This window comes from Sipha flava, unplaced genomic scaffold (assembly GCF_003268045.1).
Source record: "Sipha flava isolate LNK unplaced genomic scaffold, YSA_version1 49_pilon_pilon, whole genome shotgun sequence".
In the NCBI taxonomy this organism is placed as follows: Eukaryota; Metazoa; Arthropoda; class Insecta; order Hemiptera; family Aphididae; genus Sipha; species Sipha flava.
The window spans coordinates 275,071-296,828 of record NW_020273360.1 but is presented as its reverse complement, the minus strand read 5'-3'; the positions used below and the strand labels follow the sequence as shown (position 1 = coordinate 296,828).

The following is a 21,758-nucleotide window of genomic DNA, read 5'->3' as shown; positions in this document are numbered from 1 at the left end:
ATGCTCATTAAAATCCCTTATTTATACAGTAATACTTTGTTAGTTCAGTTGGCACAACCAATGTACATAAAATATCGTTGGTACAAACCACTAGTATATTTTAAGTATATGCTTCACTAGATTTTAGTTTTTCATCGACAAACGTCTTGCTTTTGTTGAGGGACAGTTTTTTCAGTGTCTTCCCCTCAACGTAGAAATATTATAGCACCCTATGTTTTGTTTGTGCCCGCAGTGAATTTATGCCAATTTTCCCTTGCAGGATTCGAACCTTTATCGGTGATGCGTGAACGGTTCAGGAAACAAACGTCTTGTATTTATATAAAAAGACCTGAACTTTGTGAGGTATTAGCCACATTTCGGGGGGTTACCGAAAACCAGAAGGGAAATCATTCTGGGTTTTTCCAAGAAGGGAGTGATGTAGGATGGACACACATAGTATTTCCCTCGAGACCAACCAGTACGTCCTTGATACGAAATTAAAACCATTTATGGAAGGAAAAATGTCGAAAAGATCGGTATAGGAGGTCATCTTCAAGGGTCATTTTTCAACGTCACTCGTTCTTTCCCCTGGTTAGTCTTTTGACCCTCTCAAGGATTGTTTACCCGACCTCTGACGCTAATCGTATTGAGTTTACAAATAAGATGACTTATTTTAGTTTAAATCTGAACAAATGTGTTAAACCTTGATCGTTTGAAAATGTATACAAATAAAAGTATTCAGTATTCATATTAGTATTCATATTACAATATTATGTATGTACTTAAATATTCTCATCATATAATATACGTTTAAGTTCATTAATATCAATTTAGTTCATCATTATCATTTTTATTTTTACTTTTACGTGTAGTATATACGTCTAGTATACCACATACATTTCAAATCTGGTATAGTATAAAACACGTGTTATACCGTATAAAAATAAAATCCCTTATAAACAAAAATACATTTATAATTTACATTGACAATAAGAAAAGGAAATATAAATTATAAATAGACAATTGTGATGCTATTATTCTATTATTAAAAATTATCATTATCTTATCGCGGACGTATTTAAGGAGAATTCATTGTACTTGTGATATTTACAACACTTAATATTTTTATATTATTAGATTATACACAAACAATTATAGTATTTAATAGTTAATATTAATAATTAAATAATAACTATACATTTGTAATTTTTTTTTTTCTATTAATGTATTATTTTAATATTGAATATAGAAGTACCAAAGAAAATATAAAAATACTTTTGTATTATATATTTACATGTAGATTTTATATTTATGTATAGCATTACATATTATTAACTTGGTAACATTTAAATTCTACTATAGAATATGGAGATAATAATTAGTGATGAGTCGAACCTTGATTTTTGAAATCGAATCGAATTTTAACCGAACTTAAAAATATTTTTTTGAATCTGAACCTAATAGATTTCAACTCAAACTTAATTATTTTTAATTAATTGAAAAATTAAATGATTAAACACTGTAGTCGTAATTTCTTAAGAGTAGGTCAATACAATGTAACCAAATGTTGAATTAAATGTGTATGACTGTGCAGTCAGTACAATATAAAAATTCAAAATACATTAAAATATAGAATGTAAACATATTTTTATCAGCAAAACAGCCGTGTAAACTTAATAGTTCTATAGATTTTCCCAAAATAGATTTTTTTTACCGTTACAATTAATATGATAAAAATAGAAATCAATACTGGTAGGCGGTCTTCAATACCTATTTGTTATTAATAACATCAAAATGTTTACCATTTCTAAAAATAACTTTTGAAGAATTGTAATAATGTTTTTTTAATTCAATATTTGGTCTTCGAACTATTAGCCCATAAGTCTTGTTTGATAAATATTTAGTAGTTAGATTTTCAAACAGTACTAGATACTTGGTAGTTTGGTTTAAATTTTTTTCATTCCGAGTTCGAATTTCGAACCGGATTGAACGTCAAGGGTAAACACGTAAAAAATGTAATTTATTGAATAGGAATCTCAAATAAGAAGTATTTTTACATTTTTAAGAGTGAATTTCATAAACAAAACATATTATATATATATTAGTTGTTTTGTACGTGTTTAGGTATAAACCATACGAAAAGCAGATAATCATAATATTATTATCATTTATCGATATTCATGTTGCAAGTCGTATAGGAAACCAATATTGATACTTATATTGATATACTACGTCCTTGTAAAAGGCCTACTTCGATGATGCTGAATCAAGTCTTCCTATCCACAAATAATTATAGACTCTTTCGCATCCGTCAGAATTCCTACTAACCATATCCTTATCTTAAATGGTCGCCTATAAATTTGGTGTTAATTTGCCCAGGTTTTTAGAATATAATAGAATAGGTCTACTTCGTTTATTACTTCGATGCTCATCTGGTCGTGAAGTCTGTGTGCCTCAAATATCTTATTAATATTTTATTTTTATTTACTATATTTTTTAATCGTTATTTTATTTGTTAGTTTAACATTAAACCTCCGTGTTTTGTTATTTAAACAACTTCAAACACAGCTACAATATCACCGATGTTAACAGTTCAAGTATTTATTCACCAACGGTGTATTTGTGTCGATCTCTCGCAGGCCGGCCCACTATAGTGGCATTAAACAAGTAACATATAAAACGTTTTATACACATATAGAACCTGACTTTTATTTTGTACTGTTTATAATATTTTGTAATGTTATATGAAATTATTTTTGTTATAGTTAATTTATATGTATTTGAAAAAATATGAAAAAATATTGTGTTAAAGAACTTAGAATATTTTACTTACAGTTCTTGAGTAATTTTTCATTTTTGAAATATTATAAACAATTATTTTATAGATAGACTTTGTAAAGGGATTGAGAAATTATACGATAAGTAGAAGTCATAATGTTCTCTTTATAGGTAATTTATCCACCTAGAACTCAACGCAATGTTGTCTAAAATCATATTACTTTTATTTATTGTTTCAGCGATTCTTTCTAGGTCACGTGGGACAAATTCAGTTCATACTTTAGGGTGGTTTATCATTAAAGGAAATCTGAAACATATTTGATTTATAGCATTTTTCTCCATCTATTTTACACGCTCTAAAGCATATACGAAGCAAAAGTTATCTGATGAGATTAATATTTTTGTAAACTTGTATAAGTTTTTATAAAATATATAATCTTATAGTATGAAAATTTAACTTTCAAATATTTTTAAAACATTAACCTTTACGATTCTAAGCCACCCTAACTGGATAATATATTGTTATTCTTGGGTATCTCTTATGTTATATGCAAGTGTTTTATTTTTACCTAGTGAATATGATTTTGATGAAATAAGATAAATTATATACTTAAATACAATTATTATGGATTCGTATAAGGTAAAACATTTTCAAAGATAATTTTGTATTTTCTTAAATAATATTTTTATTTACGAATGATTACGAAATGGTTTACGAATAAAGCACGAATTAAAATATAATTTCACGTATTATTTGAAGTAGTTGTTAATATTAAATTATGATAGTAAGCGGAACAATAACAGTTATGTTGGAAGTACTTCGAAAAAACATGATTTCGTGACTTATTTTTTCAGAATTTTCAACCCTCAATGAGTTTAATTCGTGAATTTTTAACACAAAGTGATTATATATTATAAAAATTAACATTAACATTTCTAAAAAGATTAAAATGATAATTTTTATACTTGATGTATATATCTATAAAAGTATTGTGGATAACATTTAAAAATGCATATGCTTACTTATAAAACCTCATCTATCATTTTTTTAATTAGTGTATTCTGAAATATAGTCATTGAGTAATTGTTGGAAAATATTTATTTCGAAAAATATTTTATTTTAATAAAAATCTATTTAAACCATTACCTTGTTTTATTAGTGCATTTTATTTAAATATTAATTAGAATTTCATTATTTTTAAATTTTAATAATTTGTGAATGCTTTGTTTTATATATATTCATATTGTAAAATTAATTATCTTTTAATGTTTACTTTTTATCATTGTAACATTTTAAACTAGCAAGATTACGTGCTAATTATAAACTTCTATTAACATTTTAATTTTACTTTACTCGATAACATTATTAAGTATGTTTCTATTCTTAATAGTTATGTGTAGGAAATCCACTAGTAATCATTGTAAATATTAATTGTACTTTTTAGTTTATATTATGAGAAATATAAATACGTTGATTTACAAAAGACTTTGAGTTTTTCAGTTTTAATATTCAATTATAATGATTTTATTTTAAACGATATTTTTGAATTTTTAGTATAGATATAATTTATTGTTTATTATAATTGGAATAAGAGTTATTAATATTTATACTTAATGACATTAAGATTTTAAACAAGACATTTTTTAACCTATTGTTTTCGTAACTAAAATTTTTTAATGAATTGGTTTTTGTTTTTGTTTTCGAACGTAAAATGACTAGGATTGCATGTTATAACTTATACAAATAATTATATTTTAACATGATCATCTTGCGTTGTATATAATATAATGTAAGAGGATAATGTGTTACAATAGAAGTTATTAGAGCGTCTCTATTGTAGAATATTCGTTTTTCCTCGCTATTCAAGGTCATACATTGATATGTGACTCAGTGCAGCGAGACGATTATGTAGGAAATGTAATTTTTTTCTGTCTTTTATTCTCAGAGCCTTATGCACAGAAATGGCTTTATAAAACCGGTTCGTCCAACAAAGTCAACATTCGACCACTATTATTATTTCCGAAAAATCGTATGGTTAGCTAATGGTAGTAGCCGCAGACATGGACCATATGTTTAGTGTATTATATGTTTAACATTAATTTTTGATTGTTATAATTTTTCATTATTTGTCATTTTTAAAAAGTAAACGAATACTTAATCTGTTAAAATAGTAATCAATCATATCCAAAATTGTGTATCATTTGTAAGCAAATAATTAATAATTAATAGTTATCATTCAAATAATCAACTGATGATATAAGAATGTGTCATTTGAAATAAATCGTGATATGTACTTAAAAAAAAAAGCAATTCACTATTAAGCTAACAATACAATATCAAAGTATAGTATTTTGATCTATGTTCATAATGTAATAAAGAAATTAGTGTGCCATAGTCATAATTTTATAACACTATTATAATTCGTTATATTGGTTATTTTCATTCAAATTATTTTAATGTTCGTAAAATTTAAAACATTTATATTAATATAAGTAACTCATTTTTACATACATTTAATATTGTGCAATTTAATATACACGTACTAATAAATTAAATACTGTGTTGTTATATTAAAAAATGCAATTATATTTACGGTTTTTATCGTTGTTAAATTAAGGGTGCTAACAGCTAGTAGTTGTACAGTGTTATGAATATTTAATGTCACTGAGTACATTTAAGTCATTTTAGTAATATTATATTTAGTTACCTTAAATTATGTAGATTGAAAATAATTAATATTGTACTTACCATTTTACTGCTAGTATAATAGATCGTGTTATTTTGGTATTAGATTAACTTATATTACAAAATTTTAATTAATAATCAACTAATTGAACGTGAAATACTCTCGTAAATTTAGAGTACTAATATTTGGCTATATTTTAACTATAAAACATTGTTGAATTTTGATTATATATAATTACTTTACTGATTGTGTGACGTTTTTTTCAAAAATAATCTAAAAATTATACTTTTATCGACATTTTAAGATATTTTTTAGAATTCAATAGGTGTGCGTGATGATTAGAATTTTGTTTATGCACAATGTAAGTTTATTCGTAGTGCTCAAACTTAACGACCATCTACTTTTAGGCTTTAAATGGATCGTATCCCAAGAATATTTTATGGTTAAAAATATATATATTTTTTATTCCTTGGATGGGCGAGGGTGAGGTTTGATTTGTGGCTCTTGAAAATTCGTTCTATTGTTGTCATTTCGCACATTTTGCATTCGATCGGAGCTTTGTACGCCAAATCCTGGAGGTTGCCATCCACCCCTTTCTTCTACAATTTTACTCCAAAGTAAAAGGCCGTGGGGAGGGGAGATCAGCGAGTGATAAACATCGCCAAAGAATTATTGCTTAGGTTTTTTTTTTTTTTGAAACTCGATTTTTTCGCGCTTTTCCCCACCTTTAGCATAATAAAACGGTTTAAACACACCTGTTCAACTAGGGGATTTATGTTACGGCCGTTTTGAGTGCACCTTTAACTGGTTTAATGGCTCGTGTTTAGACGTGAGCGCTTTACCGTTACCACTGTGTACGCGTTATCTAAGTAAAGCGGAGAGAGTATAACGGGAACGTATGACTGTAGCAGACAGAATAACATACAGTCACTGTATGTCTATAGTTTTTCACATGTAGGGAGGAAGTGTATATGTGTGTTTGTGTGTTAACAGAGTAATAATCGCGATGACGGTTTTAAAGTCTTAAAAAAAAAATGTTGGATTCTCTCAGGTTCCAAAGCTTTATCCGAGTAAAGTAAAAATAAAAAAGTAGATAAAAATCCGATCGTATCGCATTTTACACGTGTTATTCGCACTAAATGTTTTTTTACATGCCTTTAATATAGATGAACAAAAACAGAAAAAACTACTGTCACCGAATTGTACACTCGTGTTTTTCCTTAGTCACTATATGATTATAAACTAATGATACAATCGTAGATAATTTCAACATACATATGTACTTTGATTTAAGAAGCATATTATAATAGTTGTTAGTTATAATACTTAATCGTTTTAGTAATTTAATATAATTCAGTTTTAATTTTTTTTCGTTACAATTTATTCCTGAACTAATAAGATAAATAAACGCTTATTTCTTGTATTGTTATGATTTGAATTTTAAATTAAGTTAAAATCAAAGTGTTTGATAATATATATATATATATATATATATATATATATATATATATATATATATATATATATATATTGATATTTTACATTTTCATAGTATACGTGCATTTTATTATTAAGTCACATTTAAATAAATGATTTCATATTTTAGATTATTTTTAATTTTTTTTAAGCTTAACTTAATTAAAACGTTTCGTTAAAAAGTTGATAAATGATTTAAATAACTGTGAAATGGCGAAGAAATAAAAAGTTACATTTTAAAAAAGTCCTTGCCAAGTCTCAAACTATAGGCGGAAAGTTAAAAATTAAAAATAAACTACAAATTAAATACCTATTACGTTTTCGTTCTGACAACTTAATTTCCATTTGAAATGCATATAATCAATCATTCCTTGTATTCAAGATGTTTAGTGAAATTTATACAGATGAAATATAAGAAAATTGTTGTCCGTTGTGTACTATATATTTTTCTTTTTTGTAATATTCCATTCTTAAATATTCAAACAAGTTTTCCGTTGTAAAAATGTCATGTTTGAATCTATACTTACATATTTAGTTGCTTGTTTGTTATTGTATTCTATAACAACACTTCTGACTATTAATCTAGCCTGACGTGTATATTTATATTTTACTTAAAATTAATTGGATATTTATTTGTGTAACCTTTCTAAGAAATAAGTTGGTCATTATATCAGTTATAACTATTAATCAAATGTATTTTTCACGAGTAAAATAGTATCGTGATTTTCATTGCACAAAATAAACATCTATTAGATAAAACTGTTCTATCGAATTCAATACATCACATTTTTAAATGGACATTATTTAAACTATAAAACTATTGTGATAGTTTTTATTTTATTTTCGTATCCATCTATTATTGAATCTTTTTCATGCCAGTTAATTATTATCGTCCTTGAATCCTTATGGTTTTCTGACCTATAGAAATTGCTGTTAACTGTTGTACCACGAACAATATCATCATCCATCTTCAAAGTGTAAAATGCTAACGTTTTAGAGACAGTCGTCCATCAACACGGGTTCGTCCAGATCTATATTTAGAAATAAAAACTACGTAGAAATTATTGCCACGTCAATATTCTTGCACACGATTTGGTAGTTTAGTTTTTCTACGTTTTCCCTAATTAGATTTTTTACGACCAGTTTTCCTTCTGGTTGACTTGCCGTTTTCCCGGTTTTCTTATCATCGCGCGGTTATTTTCGGCAGTGTTGTGCGGTTTTTTATTTGAGAAAAAGTGAGAGTAGGGTAATGAAAAACTTGGCGGAAAGTATAATGAAATATATGCGCACACAATGATAAGTAGACACAACAGTCCGGAAGCGTGAAAAGTAATGGCGTCGTAGAAAAAATTATAGGTGGCAGGGGAGAAAAAAAAGTGTCTGAGGGGCGATGAAACGTTCAAAGGGAATCGAATGTCATCTACAGACTCCGCCGCCGAGGAGTGTGTTGACATCATGGTGCAAAATGAGTTTCAACTTTTAGTTGAACCTTGCAGTGGCGGTACTGTCGTTTTCGTTGTCATGATAACACGGTCGGTAATGGGCTCCATGGAACAATGTGCGTATATCATCGAGAATGTATTAGCCGTAAAATGCATTAAACTGCTCTGCGGAAATATACACGAAGACTTCAAACGGTGTAAAAGAAATTATCGTGCGTTTCCAATGCTGTATCTAATGCGCTTTGTATCGTCAGACGTTTTTCGCGCATGCGACTCGTACTTGACCGCGCATAGTGTTCTTCATTCGTTCGGTTTGTTAGTTATTATTTTTTTTCGAGATTTTTGTAAACAACGCACATTTGAACGGTTGGCATATCTAAACATCTATACGCCTCGGACTTCTATTTGAGTTTCATTTTGTTTATCGAGATTCGTTCCCTCGCGGCTAAACAAAAATGTACGCGCGAGCGTTTTAAGTATTTCGAGTTTTCAAACGTAACGTTTATTATTATTATTAATATTAAAACACGCACGAGGTGATAATTGATTAGAAAAAAACTCACTAGATTTTTATAAATATTAATTTATATTCGAAAGCGATTAAGTGGTCGTGTGTTTATTGAAAAATGTTTATCTATAACGACTACAACTAATGTCCTTCGTTTTTCTGGAATACTGCCATATTTACGTGATCACTGTGGTTAAGGCAAGTCTTTGCGATAGAGTTAAAACCTATGTGTTAACGTTTCTAAACACCATATTAATTTTAAATTAAATTCCAATATCTAAGATTATAATAATAATATTAAGTGCTTTTTCGAAATTGTATTACGCATTGAAATCGAACCGTAAAAAATAAGTAACGATATATTTTGATTACCACCAGATTTGTCTAAAATATTATATTTTAGTTGTACCGTTTGGTCACTGCGTTGAATTCATTGTTTTTTGAATTGAAATTAGAGCCACTGTCGTGTGTATACGAAGTATTTAATCGAACTGAATAAAAAATAAAAATATTAATAATAGCCCACAAACGATAATATGTACAGATAAATAATGTTACAAGGGTTATTAATTGCGTTATTGTATCTGTGTTCAAATGGTAGATTTAGGGTGAATATAGGGTTGTTAATTTGAAATGCTATTATGTTAAACTTACGGTACATCTACTATACAACGCATATGGGTAATTTAAAATTGTTTTTCGTACATAAAATCAAAATAAAATATACATTTACAAAACACGGTATGTACATCGTATTTTTAAAAAAAAAAAACTGTTATATTTCTTAAAAGAGTTGAACAACAATGTTCCACGGTGTGGTTTTATTTTTTCGTCATGTTCAATGAGGTTAACACGGACAAGTATTACCAAGTAACAATTGGCATCCAACGCATTGAGTTTTAGCGTTTACGACGGCGTACAAGGGTCGGATCATTTTGAGTAATCATCATTTGAATGAAAGGAAAGAATAATACGCGGCGTGGTGGGACAAAACTCGTGTAACGCAATGCCTAGAACGTAAAATAAAGAAAAATAATGATGTTTGTAAATAGAACGCCGCAGTAGACCATATAATTTACACAATTGAAACCCGAAAATTAGTCATGACCTTCCGACCCATACGATTATAATATCGTGTTGGTGTAGTACACCGACAGATTTCTCAATAAAAGCGTCGTTAAGTTTCTTATCGCGTGCTCGTGTGCATTTCGAGTCCCGGGGACAGAACCGAGCGCGGAAAAATATTTTATGACCGTTTCAATGCATTGTCCGTTAAAACCGAGTGTCGACCGTGATGTACAGGATTTTATAACTGTATTGTGCGTACGGGATATACGACCCGCCGCGCCGGTATGGGCATGTTCGGTTGGTTGCTGGTGCGGACGGCGGACGGTCAGAGTTTTCTCGGAAACGCATTTGTCACCGCCACCACCCGCCAAAAGCCGGACAAACATTTCTATAACACATATACGAATGCGTTTTCGAAAAAAAAAAAAGAAAGATAAGTCGAACGAACGTGTAAAAACATTTTCGGATTTTTCAGAGCGTTATATTAAATATTATTAAAACGTTTCGCGGACAATAGTGCTCCGTTGTTACTCGGTACGCGCGCGCCCCTCTCGCACGCACACATACCTAGAATAATAATAGTAATGACGGAAATAATAATAATAATAATGATACGTTCGCAGAAACCGACCTATGAGCGTGAGGAAATATTATATGTATTACATTGTGTGCGCGCGGGACGTGTGAGGTACAATGGCGGTTTTTTTATTATTATTTTTTCTTTTGCTCGTTTACGGAACGTGCCGCCGCCGTCGGTTTTCAAGTGTCCGTGCACGAACGCTGCCGAACGTTATCCCGTCGTCCGTCCATTGTTCGCGGGGACCGGTAGCGGCTGCGGGCCCGGTCCCCGCGATCACGTTTTCGTCGTCAGGCCCGTTCTTGTGCCGCCCCGTGCGCGCGTAAGATATTGTAATAATCACGGTCGTCACCGCAAGCGTTCCGTTTCGCCCATGAATATCGCATCAGTGTCTACGGACGTATTAAAACAATGTGATGGTACGTTCCAACCATCATAGCGGATTGCGCGTCGTACGTGCACTCGCCAGTGACGGCAACTTGTCGCCGTGATGGTTCTTTCCGCTAATATCACAATAATAATGGTCGATCGAATTCCAATGGGGAGAATCGCACGTGGCTGTACCTCTGCGTACAATTTTTTCGATGCGGATGTCTTGCGAATTCATTAATCTGTAATCGTATATATCAACGCTCGTAAGTTAACCGATAGAAATGTATTATTATTGTTTTTTTTCTATCGAAACGGTTGTGCAAATAACAAACACTTGTTCATTCGGCGTGTAAATATCGCAAATACCCTACGACAGTGCGGTCTTATTATCTGCAACCTTGGACTGTATCTTTATTCTCACAAGGAATAACATTTTCATCGACGGCGGCGGATGTTATCGCGGTCGCGTCGTCGTGCAGTGGGCGTGAGGGAGTTTTTAAAAATGAAATAGTTTTCATCTCTCCGTTACCATTGGTTTGAGCCTTGTACAGTCTTTATACACATGTGTATGTACGGTTGGGTGATTTTGTCATTTTCCACTGTTCCTGTCCGAAAATTCGCAAAAGGGAATCGTTAAAATAATAAAATTATTCTTTTTAACTTTGGATTAGAATTTATTAATGAAACGTCAAAACAAACATCGTATAATGCAATATATTCCGAGAATGTTTTTGTAATGTAACATTCCACCGACCCACCACTACCCTTATAATTGTTTCCCAGAAAATATACAAATATATGTTGATTATATTCGTCACACCACTGGTAGAACTACATTTCGTTGCAGGCTGTCAATAAATATATGTATATTTGTATATTATAATACAGTTGCAATGTCGTCAATTTTGTCCACACCGATGAACTACATGCTGCGGTCGTATAAAGAAGCAAGTCGTGTGTGTACCGTCAAAAAGGGGCGATTGCGTGAGCATACATACAAATAGTATATTTATAATAGTATACGTCGTGTGTGCCAAAAAAACGAAAAAGTCGCAAAAGAGTGAACCACCGTTTCCTCTAGTGTATAATATGTGTATTTATATAATCGTTTTCTTCGTGTCGTCGTTATACATATCACCCCATATCCATAGTATTGTTTACCGCAAATCTCGTCTCGAATGATTTCGCTGGATTTCGGTACGACGAACTAGTACAAAACTCGATGTCGCTCGTGAATCGTATTAGTGCGGTCGTCGACACGTACCGATCGGTTTTAACTTTTAACTAGACGACGTGACACAAGACGGTGGCGGCGTCGTTGCCGATAGTACCTATTAATGTATGACGGCGGCGTGTGTTGCTCGTGTAGTCCGCAGCGTCTCGTCAATTGTGTTTGAACATCGAGTGGAACTGCTGTAATGATGTCGGTGAACTCTTCGTGACGTTCTTGGTGTGAAATACGGCCAACACTATCGCCGTCAAATCGAATAGACCGCAGTTTCGTAACGTTGTGAGACGACGAGTGCGTTGCGCATAAAGGCAAATCGGACGTGTTCGTCGTTCCTTCGTTTCGAAAACCCCTGTGGGGAAACATCGAGGTCTGCGCGTGTACATGCATATTCCTTTCATTTGAAATTCATAAGAGTGTATATTCGGTGCCGTAGGAATGTACTTTTTTTTAATACTTTTTTCCACTTTGTCCAATTGATTCCCTTGGCAGTTTTTTTTTTTTTTATTTTCCTCGTATACTTATAATGCTATATCCAAAGTATATTCTTGGCTGCAGTAGTTATTTTTCAAAGGGTCGAAAAATGGGTGGTTCTGGGTTTATTTTTTATTACGAGTATACAGGCTAGTGATATAGTAAAACGTGGTTAGTATGGGCGTATTTATGGTAATATTACGGGCTTAAATACAATTTGTAAATACACCATTTGAAAGCGTATGCGTTCAGCTTCAAATAATCATTCTTGTTTTATTAAACGCCGTAAATTTAAGTCGTGGCGTTTCTCTGTTTCGTAAATACGTGTGTAAAATATGTGTATTTTATTAAATTAATTTTAAGAGTTTATAATATCTCAGTAAAATTATTTTCGTCAAAAGTATTCGAACGATTATATCATGTGCAAGAATAGCATATTTGAGGGATTGTGGAAACATATTGTAGCCGTTTCTCGTGTTAGACGATAATTGCTATCTGGTAGCTATGTAACTTATCTACATACGTGTTGTTAACGTAAATAAAGTAAAAAAATTATGCCGCATATGCAATGTTCAAATAAGCTAATTTTTTACCACCAACATTTTAAAGTAATCTTACGTAAATTGTATGTTGGATGTAACCGACGTTTGGCTTATGCGTACTTCGTCACTACATTGGTATTATAATAATAATACCATCATATTCGGTTACACATATTATTTTCACGATTATAATGACTCACTATAACCATATAATATGTGTAATCCATTTACGAAACCTTTCACTCGAATTGATCTAATATCATATGATTTTCATCTTTCGCAAATACACGGTAATATTATAATGTGTTTTCGGAAGTTGTTACGTGACGTGACACCGAAAACGGTTCGTCTTAATATCGATCTTCGGCTGATAACTAAACAAACGTTTCTAGTGTTTTTTTCTCCAATTTTATTCTCGTGATTCTATTATTATTCGGAAAAGAAGAAACAACACGCGGACCGTAATTGATGGAAATAAAAATCTGCGGACGGTGGTGTGCTGTGCGGTCCGGACAGTTCGAGACTACGTTCTCGGTTGGGATCCAGTTTCGTGGGAATCGCATTTCGGGTGTCGGTCACCTGCAAGCTGCTGGGTGGTGGGTGCGCGCGCGTGTTTCGAAATCCGTTAATCATTAATTATGACGTCGGGTGGAAACGAAAACCGTGGGCGGTATATTTTGTAAATGTTAATCGTACGTTTTTCCAGCCCACCGTGGAATTTTTTTTAAACTTGGTGCGACATCCGTGAGTCGGATTGTCTACGATTTTCGGGATCAATCGCCGTGAAATTTTTGTCCGGTGTGCGCGAGTAACGCATTATTAGCATCTATTACGACATACGGCGGCGGCGTGGAGAACACGAACCGAACAGAAATAATAATAAGTAATCGTAACAATAATAAAACGGATTCGCGAGTACCGTCCAAAACGTCGAAAACCGCGTGCACTGAAAATCGGTTGTTCGTATGGAATACGCAGTTATCGTCGAGTTTCCACCGATTTCATAGCGCCCCCGTACGCCGGCCGTCGTACCCTACACCGCCCGGTGCTCGTTATTGTGTGCAACCGCATGCACTGTGCACGGAAATTACGAGGTCGCCGCGTGGGAACGCACGAGACGGACACACGCGCGCGCATTATGACTGTTATTATCGTTATTTCGAACGACCGCCCGGCCGGTGTTGCGCGGCGGCGGCGTCGGCGGGCGGAAATGTACACTGGACGCAACACACGGTATTCGTGTCCGGCGGCGGCTGTGTTGATGCGATCGTAACGTCGTCATGCCAAGTGCCGTTTAATTGGCTGAATTGGTCGGACGCCATCCCGTGTCCAGCCGCCGAAAAGGTCCGGCCAGAAGTTCGTCAGCACGCGCACGTCGCGAACGTGAATCTCTCTGTGTCGGCGGGGGACATTTGTTTTTCGTCTGGACATTTTCGGTCGGGAAACTGTCTGACGGACGAACTCCGTTGTCCTGCGGTTGGTTTTGAACCGTTTTGATCACTCGCAACAATCTTTTTTGGTCTAGTCACGGATTTTATAAACGTACCGTTTAATAAATATTATTTTTCGCTGAGCAGTCGGTATAATTGTTATTACTATGATTTTCGGTTGCACTCGTAACGTGTTGTTACGTGTTATTATTCGCGTACATCTCTTACGGTCGTTACGAGTTTCTTCACCGAAAACAAATGTATTCCAATCGATTTTTACCAAATAACCGGGAGTTCGTCAAACAGATATTCCGACTGTATAAAACGTACTCGTATACAAGACTAAAACATTCACAACACTCATTCCGCATGAAATCGACTGCCGTGTGCGCGCGCCCGTGTGCACTACAACTCGACGTCCTTGATGCGCACGCGTATTCACGTGCACACGGGTATAACATTTTACTGGCATTTTGTTTTGTTTCATTGACGCGTTGTTATTTTTTTTGTTTTTAATTTTTTACTCGTATTCCTTTCGAAACGCGGAAAAACTGTTCGTTTTTTACTTACTCGCACTCCTGACCGTGGTGTGTTTATCGTAAAAAACACGCGTGTGTATACTTTGTAAATGTATACAACTATAAACGGATTGGTGCTGCGCACTTAAGCACCTCCGCAGAATCATAAGTCATAATGTACAAGTTTTTTATAGCACTGTTTCGAGTGTCGGTTTTCATATTTGTTTCAAATCCATATACATATGTTATGCCGATTAAAATCGAACTTCGTTTTTTTATCCTTATATACATATATTGATTCATCAAAATCCAGTTATACAGTTTTAGCGGGTGGGTTAGGTTCGACGCCCGCCTGCCCGTTATTTATTTTTTTTCGTACAAGGTGGAAGGGATCAGTCTCTACAGTAAAATATAATTACGACACGTCATAAAAATAAAATATGATTACCCTTATGGACATTATATCTTTTTTATCATATTCAACAGTACAGTGTTAACGACTGTGGTTAGATAGCTAAGATTAAATCATAATTAAAATGTTAGGTTGTTGTTTGTCATTTGATTATTATTATTTTTTTCGATGATTGCAGCTGTCAATACCAGACTGTAGGTTGTGATTCAAATGGTAAAATTGTAGATTTATAGTGGGAGTAGTTTTATAGTAACTATGCATTGTTAGTGTATTGAATACAATTCACAGAACCACATAATAGTCTTTTGATAAATTCATGTTATCTTTCCTGTTATAACTGACCTAAACGTAATTAAGATATTTTCAGTGCAACAATTAATGTTAAACCTAATTTAATTATTAGAATGTTTTAACGGGCAGTTGGTAGGTTATTTAATATTACGTAGAGGCGTGTTCGCTGTTGAGATGGTAAAATGTACAAGTAGTTTTTAGGTATAGCATTTCAAATAATTTATTGTAAAGAGGTTTATCGGGCGGTGCCCGAAATATTTTAGTTTTTTTGAATACATGAGATACTTATAAATACAAATAAATAAGTATCATATGTGTAAGCAATGCATATTCAGTTATTTACTATATTAGTATCGTTTTTAAGTTTACAATTTAGTAATAATTCCTTTGAATGTAGGAAAATTTGATAGTTGTAATTGGTAATTAATAGGAGGTGCAAATATTCTTACGCATATACATTCTAAAACGTAAAGATGTCTTTGGCCAATTTATCTTGTTAAATTAATCATTTTGTTTGGAATTTGACGTCGTTACATTCTTTCAAGTTGAAATAGGTTCTTCAAAATTAATCAAATACTTGTACGGTGTTGCTGATTTTAAAAATTCTTCACATTCATTTCATATGGTACAAAATTTTCTCTAAAAAATATGATATGAGCCAAAAGATTCAAAGAACATTCTTTTGTCAATAATTTTTTTTATACTTATTAAAAACTAAAAATTTCTAGTTTCAATGAACACCGTAAAATATACGCATTTTAAGTTAAAAATATGATAATAAATTAAACATTTTATAAAATCGTTTTGAATTGAATTGAAACGAATTTAGCTTTCATGTCATAGTATTGTAATATGTCGTTCACAATTTCTTATATTTTATTATTAATGATTATTTTGTAATTAAGCTTATTTAATTGTTACGGTTTAATTGTATTGTTGTATATCAATACAGTGTTTTATAATCGGAATTGTTTTCTTCACTTCTTTTAAAATTAATAATCATTAATTATACGTGGAAAGTAAATTTTAGTGAGTAAATGTATAATTGACAGGGTATGACAGAAAACTACATTTTGATTTTTTTTTTTTAATATTATGAGAACTAATTTATTAATTTAAATTTAAAATTAAAATTAAGTTAAAGTTACCAAGAGTATTATTAATAAAGAAAAAGCTGAATGAACGTGCTAATCGAATGCTTTTCCTTTGGTCGTTTTGCATCTAAAACAGGGTTCTGGTGGGACACATAGAGAGATACGTAACATTAAGCTATGTATATACTAAATCAATTTACTTTAGTCATTGAAACACATATATGAGTAAAGCTTAGGTAATAATTTTCAAATTTTAAAGGCTTATAAATACAATTGTTTGCTGTTGTGTTTTTAATATTTTCTATAAAACTTAAATATATTCATGTAAACTGTACTGATATATCAAGAACTAAAACAGAAATATTAATTTTAATAAAAATATGAATATATAACTATATAATATATTATGATGAAAACCATAGTTTAAAATCTTTAAAAAAAAAATCTTCAAAATATTATGGATTTTAATTTTAGAATTAAAGAAGTTTTCAGTATATTTTACGATTTTTTCGTAACTAATTTTTAATTATTTTCAGTCGACTGTTAAAAATATTCATAAAATAGTTTTTTTTTTTAAGAATCGAACTCAATCAAAATATTAATTTAAACAAAATACTATATTAAATTTGCATTTTGGAATGCGCTTTTTAGAAATTGAATAGTTCGAATATAGAGAAGCTTGTAATTTTTTAATCAATGACATTTTTGTTTAGTATTTATTCTAATATTAAAATATTGTTAATTATGCATATAATTTGTGTTGAGTTTTTAGATTTTTATCATACATTTACGTCGAACTTCAAACAATAAATTATATATTTCGTTTCCCCTCGAACTACTGTAAACATTCATTATTAAGTCATTGTGTCCAGGAGTTGTACCTAAAAGATCTTCCTATTTATGAAAATAATTTGTCACGTGTGTTTGTTTTTCTATTGAAATATGCGAAATAATAGTTTTTTTTTTTTAATTTGGCTTGACAAACCGTGAAAATTGTTAAAAATACATATTTGTTTTTGAGTTTAAAAAGAAAATATTTTTGCAATCAACTAGGCCACTTTAATGTTTGTTCGTTGTTCATAGAATAACTTTTAGAAATTTATATCATCGATAATAAATTTGGTTAGCTGTTGTTTTCTGTTGACACGTTACGGTTATTGAATTTTTGAAACCGTTACTAATTAAGCATTGTACTAATGTTTTTGTATGAAAACTATTCGAACTTTTATTAATATATGGATATTTTGATTAATGTAAAAAATAAATGAGTATTTTATAGGTAATACATAATTGTGATTATTTTATTTCCAAAAAATAAAAATAAAAACGATAAAATAATTTTTTTTCACTGGAATTGTCAATATTGAACTCTTATATGGCATACATTTATTTACTTTATTTATTAAATCATTTGTAATTATATATGAAATGATTATGATATTCCTTAAAGTTTTTGATGTTCATAATATTTGTGTATTGGAAGATACATAAATTATACACATAATAATACAAACTTTTTTCAAATGTTAATAGGGTTAAAAACCATAATTATAAAATATTCAAGAATTTTGTTATGTTTGTAGAAAAACTTTAACATTTTTGAAATTGTATTGTTTCATAATATTTTGATTTGAAAGTTTTACATTTATTTTTTATCTTGAGCATACAAAAACTAGTATTGTATTGTACGTATTAAAAAAAAAAAAAAAAATGAATTTAGTGTAGTGGGACTGTAACGGTATAAGTTTTTCCGGTTTTAATGTCGCAGTGAAGGAAGAAGTGTCGTTTTTAAAAAAAGAATGAGGCAAGTTTAATAATTAACTATGCATCCCTAGTGGTATGTTTCATATGTATTGTGTCAAGTTCGAATAAAAAAAAAACCACATCAAATGACGTTACGTTGCTTAGATTTGTTTACCGATTTCCTTTTTAATTAATTCGAATTTGTAGTTTACTCATATTATATATTGAAATACCCTACTATTTGTAAATTGAAGTACACTAAAAATCAAGTATGTATATATTTTTTGGTCTTTTTATATTTAATTTATAAAATCGTATTCATGTTTTGTTTGTATTTTTTTTTTATGTTCATATGAAAATAATTTTCATTCCTATGAACAATTTTTGCAAAGTACTATTAAATATAAAAATATACAGTTAATTGCTTTTATATTTTATCTTAAAAAAAAAAAAAAACAATAAACTATGAAATATGTACAATTTTGATGCACATTTTGTATTTAATTTCATAGAATAAATACAAATTCAAGGTATTTATAATTTATTACAAGCTTGTTGGAAGGTTTACGTATTCATTTTATTCAATGGTCTTAAGATCCATAGTAAAATATTCATACTTAAGTACATACTCATTTCAGTTTGTGTTTAGAAAACGTACTTTATGTAAAATAATTAAAATAAATATATAGTGAATGACGATGATAGTTTAAGAATCACGATTGAAAATAAAGTACATTTTTGATTTTATGTTTCAAGTTCGTAATGTTGTTTTCTTCGAATAATTATAATCAGTGTACTGCTATTATGTTGTGTCGTGAGAAATTATTTCGAACACTCATAGGGAATTAATGTTGGGCATGTAATGTATGTATATAGTTTAATGGCTAATACAATAAATGCGATGATGTCATGGCCTTATTAAACGCAATCGACATCTATACTGCACAGTACATTTTCGTTCACGCCTATGTAAACGGTAGTTTTAATACCATATACATACATTGTGTACATATTACTTACTGCATCACTTAGTTTTGTTATTATTATGCATGTCTTTCTCCTCTCTCTCCCACTCCTTTTCTCTTTCGCCGTAGTTGCGTGAGTCATATTTCATTGTTCGCCTTAATGAGTCTATTGTCTGAAACGTTTTTATTCCGGTCGTGATGGTAACACCCGTTAAAGAAAGAAAAAAAAAAGACATACGTTCCTGATTGGTATTTGCTAATCACTTATGTTTGAAAAACGAAAAACATTTGTAATCCAGGTCAAACGAAAATCCGTGCCGAATGAAACTTATCGTGCGTGCTTAGTCTACAATTAAAGGGGCGTAAAGACGTTGTAATTTTACAGCGCTTATCGCGTGAACTGTAAAGGTTTGCCAAATCGTCTTTTAGAGGTATTCTAGTTTCCCCTAATCATTTCACCCAATGAATATCTTAAGCGCATGTATTATTTATTCTGTAATTGATGTCTATTTATACATACGTACATAACTCGGTGTTATTATATAATTATTTATGCACTTGCTGATTATTATTATTGCGTAACCAGTGTTAATTATAGAATTTCATACACTTATGCCTTTCGACAGAAGACGCATGTATGTGTTTAAAAAAAGTAATTCAAATTTTGTGTTATTAATTTAGACTCATTTTTATCTTAAGAATTGTTTAATTCAGTGATATTTTTTTAAACCAGATGCCCAATGAACAGGATACTGGAAATTTATAAATAGGAACTCCTTCGTCAACACAATGTGTTGTCGGTGCCTTTTATTTAGATACAGTCATCTTATTAAACGATATAGCAGACTTCATTTTACATTAGAAAATGAAAGTTTTGGATGTTCAATGATTTTGAAAGGTTAAATCACTTAGAGTCTTAATTTTTTTTTCTATTTCCTATACTGTACATTATATGTAATTCAGCTTTATAGAGCATACATGTATATAGTATGCACATATAATATTTTTGTATGCTTATTTGATTCTTACAGTTTTTGAGTTTCGTTACAAATGTAAAATTTATCTTTAAGAATGTGAATCAACATTTGTATACTTTTCTTTAACTAAAAATGAAACGTAATAATTTATTAGAGCTTACTAATATTTTTTAATTTAAGTATTTCGCATTGCAGTTAGTGTTTATTTTTTATTTTTTTGAAAATCGAAGATCTTATCCATAATATTAACATTGAAAAATAATGTATACATTTCGTGATTTACTATTAAAATATAAAAATATTTAAGAATGTACCTACTATAGAACTATTATAAAATAAATGTATGTACGTTTTTTATAAACCTTTTTCTTTAATTGTTTAGAAAATCTTATTTAAATCGTCGAATTATATGTCCAATGACTTTGATAAATTGCTTGGATAGTTCGACGATAAAAGATTTAACCACCATTATAGATATATAGGAATGATAATCTTCAGGTTTACTTGACGGTTTTATTAATAATTAAGGGGGACTTATGGTCGTTAATATTTTTTGAAGGGTAAATTTCGTCATCCGTTAATTCAGAAGTCCGCAATTAACCATAATTAATTGGAATTAAACGTCGATGAGGATCACATCCTGCAGGAAACAAATTCCCTCTATATAGTTTTTCCCCGGAGCATTGTAACCCTCAGAGTTCCGGTGGCTGGTCGCGATAGGGAAGTGAGATCGACCATCCGAGATTCGGTGCATTAGGTTCTCCTCGATCGTCACGGGTAGATCGAACGTACGGGAGATGTGTATTGATGAAGAGGGTGAGGGAGGTGCGTGTTCCGGTCTATTTTGTATCATCCGACGATATAATGGGATTCTAATGAACACGACAGTATTGCTCGTTTGTCCGGAAACATTTTACGCGGACGAAAATTATAATATCGGATTAAACTACCACTACTGGGGCAGGAGCCTAACCCTTTTCAAAAATCGGCTTAGAATCTGGACAGGTCGCTGTAAAATCATACCGACAATGATATCAGTCAATCGCATCTGTTTTTCCTAGTTAATCTTATTTTGGTAGCAGTGATAGTGGAAACGTTTGTAGAAAATGAAACGATTTAAAATAGAAACATAAATAATAAAAATATTAATCTTTTTGGAATGTTCTATGTAACGAAAAAACATCGAGAACAGCATTA

The 21,758-nt window shown here is 31.0% G+C and overlaps 1 protein-coding gene and 1 long non-coding RNA gene across 5 annotated transcripts in view; both read left to right on the top strand.

Annotated features, from left to right (window-relative positions):
• The window catches only part of LOC112690267 (fasciclin-2-like), a 128,694-nt gene that overhangs the window by 8,036 nt on the left and 98,900 nt on the right, over positions 1-21,758 (top strand). The window lies entirely within an intron of this gene.
• Positions 1-21,758, top strand: part of LOC112690268 — a 51,692-nt gene that overhangs the window by 2,259 nt on the left and 27,675 nt on the right. Inside the window, exon 1 of one of the 2 annotated variants that reach the window (XR_003149199.1) lies at positions 10,890-11,150. The exons of the other annotated variant lie outside the window; for it this stretch is intronic. This is a non-coding gene — a long non-coding RNA (uncharacterized LOC112690268). Of the gene's footprint in view, positions 1-10,889; positions 11,151-21,758 lie in introns of those variants that run through there. 2 annotated transcript variants of the gene reach the window in all.